Below are 9,229 nucleotides of genomic sequence, written 5' to 3'. Positions count from 1 at the left end.
TGGCGAGCCGTGTCGTCTCATCTCATCGGGAATCTGACCCCTCATCAGCAAGCGTAGCCATGTGCCCGCACCCTGAGTCTCTAAACCCTTCCCAGACCATCGCTCGGCCCGCCTTCTCCTCTCGGGCAGAATGAACCTGGGCTTCTCTCCTGGGACAGGTCCTTCTGTGTCATGGGATGTCCTCTTTACTCCTATTGCCGGCAATAGGAGTATTGATGGGCTGCTCATAGGTCAGAGACTCCTCATTCGTATTACCCAGAGGCTTCTCTTCAGTCAGTAAATTTTGTTCCTTTGACCTTAAAGGGATTGCCTTTGAAGACTATCATTTCTGACCTAGTCGCAAACCGTCTCTTTTGAGGAACTTCCTTAGGGTTCCAGGGATTAAGACAGTTTGCTTCCATTGCAAAGGGCACAGATTCATTCCTCGATTGCAGGATCTAGATCTCCTGTGCCTCACACTCTAGCCAAAAAGGTATATTTTAAATATAAAAGGGCCAAGCATAAACCTACTACTTTCCCTTTCCATTATTATGATAATCATCTAATTCTCTTCAAGGCAACACAAATGTTTCTTACTAACTAGAAGGATCATGTCGCGGAAATTATAAAGAGAAAAACAGGGAATTACTTCATGATATCTCACTATATCCGTCTCTGATCCAGCGTACGAAACATCAAGGAAGTCCACGTGAAATATCATCTTTAAATAGAGCTCTCCGCTTTGAGAGAATAGAACTAAACTCATTAAAACTAAGTTTTCCAGCATGTGGCTGCTTTGAAATCTTGCATCCAACCAACAATTCTGGAACCTATGATAATTCGGAATTGAGTAACCGATGACACAAACACTCTATTAGTCAGGGGGACGTTTTGGATCGCCTGAGTTCTAGGTTCTCAATGTTATCAAGCCAGACACAATCCTCACGGTTTTTCATAGATCTTGTAATATCTTTTTTAAAATTTCAACTTTTTTGAGGTATAATTGACATACAACATTGCAAGAAATTGAAATATAACTGTGGTGATTTCATGTGTTTACGATGTGAAAGGATTCCTCATCCAGTTAATTCATATCACCTCACATATTTCACCTTCTTTTTTTTTTTCTTCCCTCCATCTTTCCTACTTAGATTTTTATCTTCATATAAGATTTCATTTATACAAAACATGTCAAAAAGATTGCCGTGTTTTACGTTAGATCCTCAGACTCTATTCATCTTATAGCTGAATATTTGTTCCCTTTTACCAACCTCTCCCCATAGCCCTAGTAACCACTTTTCCACTCTCTGTATGAGTTTTACTTTTTCCGGGATGCAATATCAGAGCCAGTCCTGAAATGTCCTCCAATTACAATTCTTCTCTCAGAGTCATCAGTCCATTTTGTGTTCTCTTTCATGTTTTACAACATTACTCCTAACCAGCAATGGAGCGGGTGTGGCAGGCAATGAGCCAAGAAGATTTACAGGGTGGCATCCACTTACTGTGGGAATTAACCACGGCATTGATCAGTCTATCAACCTAGAAAGAGATCACTGGACATTGCACAAAAATTTGCTTATTTCTTTGTAGAAGTTTGGCATTAAACTAAACCCTTAGTTTGGGATGGGATGGGATGGGGTGGGATGGGATGGGATGGGATGGGGTGGGGGGTGGGGGGTGGAGGAAACGGGAGCACCCAGAACGAGGAGGAGACTGTCGGCCGTGCCGAGACACGGAAACATCGCACGGCTGGGGACCCGTTCCTATCGTCTTCCCCGGGGTGTGAAAGAGACTTGGCCTCCCGTCTCCTGAGAGTTCATCTCCCCAGCAACAACGGTCAGGCAAGCTGTCGGGTGTGTGTGTGTTGCGGGGGGTTGGGGGGCGGGGTGGGGAGAAAAAAGAAGACACCTTTCAAGTGAAAGGAGGGAGCGTAAAGGTCACTGAACCCTCTGACAGCGGCCTTCCATTTTCCAGACCAGTGACACGTTCCCCCAAGTCGCCCGGTTCCAGAAAACGCTTTTTGGAAACAGAATCCTCGGGGCCCGCGAACTCCTGAGGAATCCTCGGATGAGCTTCCGGGCCAGGCTATACCGTAGGCAGCGTGCTTCCCCTGAAGCCAAAGCCACGGGCTCCAGAGGGCCGCGTCCAAGAAGCTGATCTCGTACGGAACCCGGTGTCTTCTTCTCTAGGACACTCCTAGAAGCAGCAAGAGTGCCAGTTTGTGAGACTCGAAGGTGAAGCCGGCACGACGTAAACCCAGCGATGTGTGCGGTCAGAGGCCCATCTAGATTCGAGCTCCAGTTCTGGAGGGGAGCAGTGGGGACAGGAGGGTGGCCTGCGAGTCCGCCGTCCCGTCCCCACTCCTCCTGTGAACATCCGCCCCGTGGAAGGTGTCGAGGAACCTCATGACCTGACCTGCGGGGTGAACCGTCGCCAAAGACAAAGAATTCCTCCAGCCAGGCGTTGTCCGCAGCCACGAACCCCTTCCCTCCGTCGCCCGGCCTTTCAGAATGCCACGTGGAACCCTCTCGAGACGTGTGGGGCTTGGAGGTATGGGCCCCCGAATTCTCCTCGCCCGGCCCTGCAAGAAACCATTCCGTGCCTGCCCCACATGAAGACTTCTCGGGCTTTTCGGTGGACCGGGCCTCCCAGGGTGCCCCTGCACCCGGCACCCTGCGACACCCCGAGAGATCCCACGGAGAAACGTCTCCGGCCACTCGCGCGGCACCTGCCTCGCTGGCGGGCGCCCCTTCCAACCTCCCCAGAGATACGTGAGCACGGACGCTTCTTCCCCATCTGGGTCCCCTCACAGGCTCTGTGAGTTCCTGCGGTTCCGCACGCCCTCGACTTGGCTGTGGTTCGGGGCTCTGTTCTGTTCTGTGTTTGCTCTCCGGCCCACGTGATCTCTCTGGCTAGGGCACCCAGGAAAAGCGAAAAGAAATCGAGTCCGTGTGAGTACTATTCAGGCATCAAGTGGGGATACCTACCAACGACCTCTAACGTGGATCCACCAAGATGGCGGCCGTGTGGGGTTCAGGAGGATCATTTTGCGTTTTCTGGGGGCGCTGTTTGCTCTCAATGATTTCACGTGCCTTTTGGGCATGGCTCACGGAGATGGACGTGAAGCAGCAGGGCAGCCACATCTGGCGTCTCGGCCTAGCTAGGGCGGCTCCACGAGTGACCTCTCGGAACCGGGGCTGAGACCGCCATCCCTCCCCGGGCCCCCCTCGGTGGCTGGGTATGGGGGGGAGGAGGGGGAGGTTTCGGAGGGGAGACGGGAGATCTGGGCTTGTGGTTGGGGGCGCGCGGGGCCACACGTGTCCTGTCATGATATTCCTGTAACGCTCCAACGAGATACGTATTATTCTCTATTCTGCAGATTGCTATCTGTATCTGAATGGAAATGTATTAGACTCTTGAAATCTGAGCCTTGACGAGGGGTGCGCCCTGTACGTCTCGGGCTACAGGCAGCATACGGAAACTGAAGATATCAGGAATCACGTATAAAGGTTCAAGTCAAAGAAACGGACCTAGTTCAGTGGCAGACTTAGTCTTCCTCGCTGCAGCCTCAAGGTAAATGCTGGGGGTACCCAGTCTATTCTTGGGAAGATACAGTGTTTATCTTAACTGTTGCCAGCAGCGCAGCTTCTCCTCTACCGGAGTTGAAATTGAGATTTAGTTCTTGCAGCTAGTAGTTCTTTTTCAGAACATCTATCGGGAAGGATCTGAATAGCTTGTCATGTCCCTGAAAATATACTAGACAACATTTGGTTCAGCTCTCGTACCCAGAGACTGGGGAAATTAAGGGGGCACTAGAAATCGCACCTTTGCGTTATATAGTATCTTTCCTGGAAAACAGGGTGCTCTTAAACTCTAATTGTATCAAACAGTAGCAGGGATAAGAAGTGCACGATCCACAAGTTTCAGTAAAGCCGGCTCTCCCGCGCCTTAACATTGTATACATTGTTAACAAAAGTTTAGAACTGGACACTCGATGGCAACAAAGAGGCATCCTGTTTGGCGTTTCTTTGGACTGCAGCCGGGAGAGGAGCAGAGCCGACTTGTTCAGTCCCCGGTCCCGCTACTCCTAGGCCTTTCCTCACACTTGACCTTGGATGCTCTGGGGCAGGTTGTGTCTGCCACAAGCACTCGATGTGTCCGGAAGCACTGAATCCTCTGTTCGTTGACTTTGTTCCCAGGACTGTCTCAGGAGGTGACGATGTTTTCCCATGGGGGAATCTGTGTCAGAGGCTTGCCAACCATACTTTCCACGTGGTTCATGAAAAGCTCACCCGTCACCGGTCACCTGTCGACTCACCATCCGTACGAGAGTCAGCACCAACACGCCCGGCAGAGCTGAGCGTCAAGAAGGGGTTGCGTGGAAAGAGATTTGTGTGCTTGGTCCTGGTCCTGGTTATAGACAGAAAGTATCAAGGGGGAATAACTCCCAGAATAAGTAGGCTTGCCTGGAATGCGAAATAGTGAGAAGAGGCCTCGCGCTTGGAGGATGGGTCAGAGCTCTAGCCACGGGAGAGTGAAAAGGAAAGGCCCGGGAAAGGGCCGTGGGGCAGGGGACGGTCTGAGCCCAGCACCAGCGGTGAAGGACGAGGAGGCACCTTGAAAGAACGTGCTGTTCGGAGGTTTGTGGTAAGAGCACACCGGTGCTGCTAAAGATGAGGCTTGTGGAACCCAGATGGTGAAGAGGAGCCAGAAACAGGCCAGGAAGGATGAGAATCCTGTGTACTGAGGACCTGCACTTCACCAAGCCCACAGCAAAGGGTGCTGTCTAGATTCAAACCCAGTCACTTGCGCAAACGCCCCTCAGCCACCTCCTCATCTACAAGGCCGACAGATACTCGGTGCGTGAGGTGCGTGTACAGTCTAGGTGGACGGCACTCACATTATCGGGCAACCACACAGCTACTACGTGCTTTGAAAGAACCAACAGTGAGCTGATAGCTTTTTCTGGATCTGCCTATAAGCAAAGATACCGCTCGCTGCATACTGTGGATCTCGACTCCTGTCTCACGTCTCCATGAAGCCGTCAGAAAAGTCCTGTTCGTGCTCCCTCTCAGGCCAGGAATGACACTTAAAGTGTAACGTGCTCACGAAGTCCTCAGAGATTCATGGATTTGAATCGAGAAATTCCACCTGGTCCTTTCGCTCCCGATCCACTCCTGCTCTCACCACTACTACCACACGGGTCAGACACGAGCGAGTTCCCCTGAATTAGCTTGCACACGTGGGGACAGAGTTAGCTTTCGGCACACGGATATTTAGAAATTCCATGGCAGTAGGCCAGGTATTCACATTATGTATCGGATATTCGCCTAATTTGATAATAAGAGAGCTCAGGCCTCAGGCGTAACTTCAGGCAGATTTCCCCTCCAACAGAAACAGCTCAGATGGGCTGGCAGCCCGAGAAAACGAGCAACTGCCACTGACAGACTGAGACACCCATGGGCTCCCTCCGCGGGGAGACCTTCTGCCAAGGCTTCTCCCTCAAGGGCCGTGACCCAGCCTGCGGGCATCAGCTGAGGAGAAGGGGAGGTGGGTGCCCCGGAAACCAGCCGCGCTCGAGTCAGTCTCCCAGGAGCTCTCATTCCAGCTCTGGACGCTCACTCCCGGGCCTGGGTTCCCACTCCCGCTTTCAGATGGATCCCAGGCCCTTCTTCAGAGAAGTTCCTCCAGATGAGTCCCCAGCCACCAGTGGGCCTCATTCGACCTTGCGGGACCTCCCTCCCCTTCTGAAGCTAGGTTCCGTCTCTCTCTTCACAAAACTTTACGTCCAAAATAGATTGTTAACAGTGACTTGCCGTTTCCTTTTGTTCTCACCATTATTCTGACTACTTGCATTTAATTCCGCTCACCTTCGGATTGCTTATGACACTCCAGGCCACCGAAAAAAAGAGTTTCCGTTCTGAGCTCAAAGATCCTCAGGCGGCATTTGGGCCTCACTTTACCTCTGCTGGAGACAGGAAGGTGGCAGGTGACCGGGACCTGCCAAGAGCAGAGCAGAAGCTGTGCCCCTGAGCAGTGGTGCCTGGCTCTCTCTCATTGGTCGCAGAGGGTCTGCAAGATTCGAGGGGGTTCTTGACGCCCCCACCATGCTGGCGAGCCGTGTCGTCTCATCTCATCGGGAATCTGACCCCTCATCAGCAAGCGTAGCCATGTGCCCGCACCCTGAGTCTCTAAACCCTTCCCAGACCATCGCTCGGCCCGCCTTCTCCTCTCGGGCAGAATGAACCTGGGCTTCTCTCCTGGGACAGGTCCTTCTGTGTCATGGGATGTCCTCTTTACTCCTATTGCCGGCAATAGGAGTATTGATGGGCTGCTCATAGGTCAGAGACTCCTCATTCGTATTACCCAGAGGCTTCTCTTCAGTCAGTAAATTTTGTTCCTTTGACCTTAAAGGGATTGCCTTTGAAGACTATCATTTCTGACCTAGTCGCAAACCGTCTCTTTTGAGGAACTTCCTTAGGGTTCCAGGGATTAAGACAGTTTGCTTCCATTGCAAAGGGCACAGATTCATTCCTCGATTGCAGGATCTAGATCTCCTGTGCCTCACACTCTAGCCAAAAAGGTATATTTTAAATATAAAAGGGCCAAGCATAAACCTACTACTTTCCCTTTCCATTATTATGATAATCATCTAATTCTCTTCAAGGCAACACAAATGTTTCTTACTAACTAGAAGGATCATGTCGCGGAAATTATAAAGAGAAAAACAGGGAATTACTTCATGATATCTCACTATATCCGTCTCTGATCCAGCGTACGAAACATCAAGGAAGTCCACGTGAAATATCATCTTTAAATAGAGCTCTCCGCTTTGAGAGAATAGAACTAAACTCATTAAAACTAAGTTTTCCAGCATGTGGCTGCTTTGAAATCTTGCATCCAACCAACAATTCTGGAACCTATGATAATTCGGAATTGAGTAACCGATGACACAAACACTCTATTAGTCAGGGGGACGTTTTGGATCGCCTGAGTTCTAGGTTCTCAATGTTATCAAGCCAGACACAATCCTCACGGTTTTTCATAGATCTTGTAATATCTTTTTTAAAATTTCAACTTTTTTGAGGTATAATTGACATACAACATTGCAAGAAATTGAAATATAACTGTGGTGATTTCATGTGTTTACGATGTGAAAGGATTCCTCATCCAGTTAATTCATATCACCTCACATATTTCACCTTCTTTTTTTTTTTCTTCCCTCCATCTTTCCTACTTAGATTTTTATCTTCATATAAGATTTCATTTATACAAAACATGTCAAAAAGATTGCCGTGTTTTACGTTAGATCCTCAGACTCTATTCATCTTATAGCTGAATATTTGTTCCCTTTTACCAACCTCTCCCCATAGCCCTAGTAACCACTTTTCCACTCTCTGTATGAGTTTTACTTTTTCCGGGATGCAATATCAGAGCCAGTCCTGAAATGTCCTCCAATTACAATTCTTCTCTCAGAGTCATCAGTCCATTTTGTGTTCTCTTTCATGTTTTACAACATTACTCCTAACCAGCAATGGAGCGGGTGTGGCAGGCAATGAGCCAAGAAGATTTACAGGGTGGCATCCACTTACTGTGGGAATTAACCACGGCATTGATCAGTCTATCAACCTAGAAAGAGATCACTGGACATTGCACAAAAATTTGCTTATTTCTTTGTAGAAGTTTGGCATTAAACTAAACCCTTAGTTTGGGATGGGATGGGATGGGGTGGGATGGGATGGGATGGGATGGGGTGGGGGGTGGGGGGTGGAGGAAACGGGAGCACCCAGAACGAGGAGGAGACTGTCGGCCGTGCCGAGACACGGAAACATCGCACGGCTGGGGACCCGTTCCTATCGTCTTCCCCGGGGTGTGAAAGAGACTTGGCCTCCCGTCTCCTGAGAGTTCATCTCCCCAGCAACAACGGTCAGGCAAGCTGTCGGGTGTGTGTGTGTTGCGGGGGGTTGGGGGGCGGGGTGGGGAGAAAAAAGAAGACACCTTTCAAGTGAAAGGAGGGAGCGTAAAGGTCACTGAACCCTCTGACAGCGGCCTTCCATTTTCCAGACCAGTGACACGTTCCCCCAAGTCGCCCGGTTCCAGAAAACGCTTTTCGGAAACAGAATCCTCGGGGCCCGCGAACTCCTGAGGAATCCTCGGATGAGCTTCCGGGCCAGGCTATACCGTAGGCAGCGTGCTTCCCCTGAAGCCAAAGCCACGGGCTCCAGAGGGCCGCGTCCAAGAAGCTGATCTCGTACGGAACCCGGTGTCTTCTTCTCTAGGACACTCCTAGAAGCAGCAAGAGTGCCAGTTTGTGAGACTCGAAGGTGAAGCCGGCACGACGTAAACCCAGCGATGTGTGCGGTCAGAGGCCCATCTAGATTCGAGCTCCAGTTCTGGAGGGGAGCAGTGGGGACAGGAGGGTGGCCTGCGAGTCCGCCGTCCCGTCCCCACTCCTCCTGTGAACATCCGCCCCGTGGAAGGTGTCGAGGAACCTCATGACCTGACCTGCGGGGTGAACCGTCGCCAAAGACAAAGAATTCCTCCAGCCAGGCGTTGTCCGCAGCCACGAACCCCTTCCCTCCGTCGCCCGGCCTTTCAGAATGCCACGTGGAACCCTCTCGAGACGTGTGGGGCTTGGAGGTATGGGCCCCCGAATTCTCCTCGCCCGGCCCTGCAAGAAACCATTCCGTGCCTGCCCCACATGAAGACTTCTCGGGCTTTTCGGTGGACCGGGCCTCCCAGGGTGCCCCTGCACCCGGCACCCTGCGACACCCCGAGAGATCCCACGGAGAAACGTCTCCGGCCACTCGCGCGGCACCTGCCTCGCTGGCGGGCGCCCCTTCCAACCTCCCCAGAGATACGTGAGCACGGACGCTTCTTCCCCATCTGGGTCCCCTCACAGGCTCTGTGAGTTCCTGCGGTTCCGCACGCCCTCGACTTGGCTGTGGTTCGGGGCTCTGTTCTGTTCTGTGTTTGCTCTCCGGCCCACGTGATCTCTCTGGCTAGGGCACCCAGGAAAAGCGAAAAGAAATCGAGTCCGTGTGAGTACTATTCAGGCATCAAGTGGGGATACCTACCAACGACCTCTAACGTGGATCCACCAAGATGGCGGCCGTGTGGGGTTCAGGAGGATCATTTTGCGTTTTCTGGGGGCGCTGTTTGCTCTCAATGATTTCACGTGCCTTTGGGGCATGGCTCACGGAGATGGACGTGAAGCAGCAGGGCAGCCACATCTGGCGTCTCGGCCTAG

Source organism: Giraffa tippelskirchi, chromosome 14 (genome assembly GCF_054371585.1).
Source record: "Giraffa tippelskirchi isolate mGirTip1 chromosome 14, T2T-mGirTip1v1.2.pri, whole genome shotgun sequence".
Classification (NCBI taxonomy): Eukaryota; Metazoa; Chordata; class Mammalia; order Artiodactyla; family Giraffidae; genus Giraffa; species Giraffa tippelskirchi.
This window is presented reverse-complemented; position numbering follows the sequence as displayed.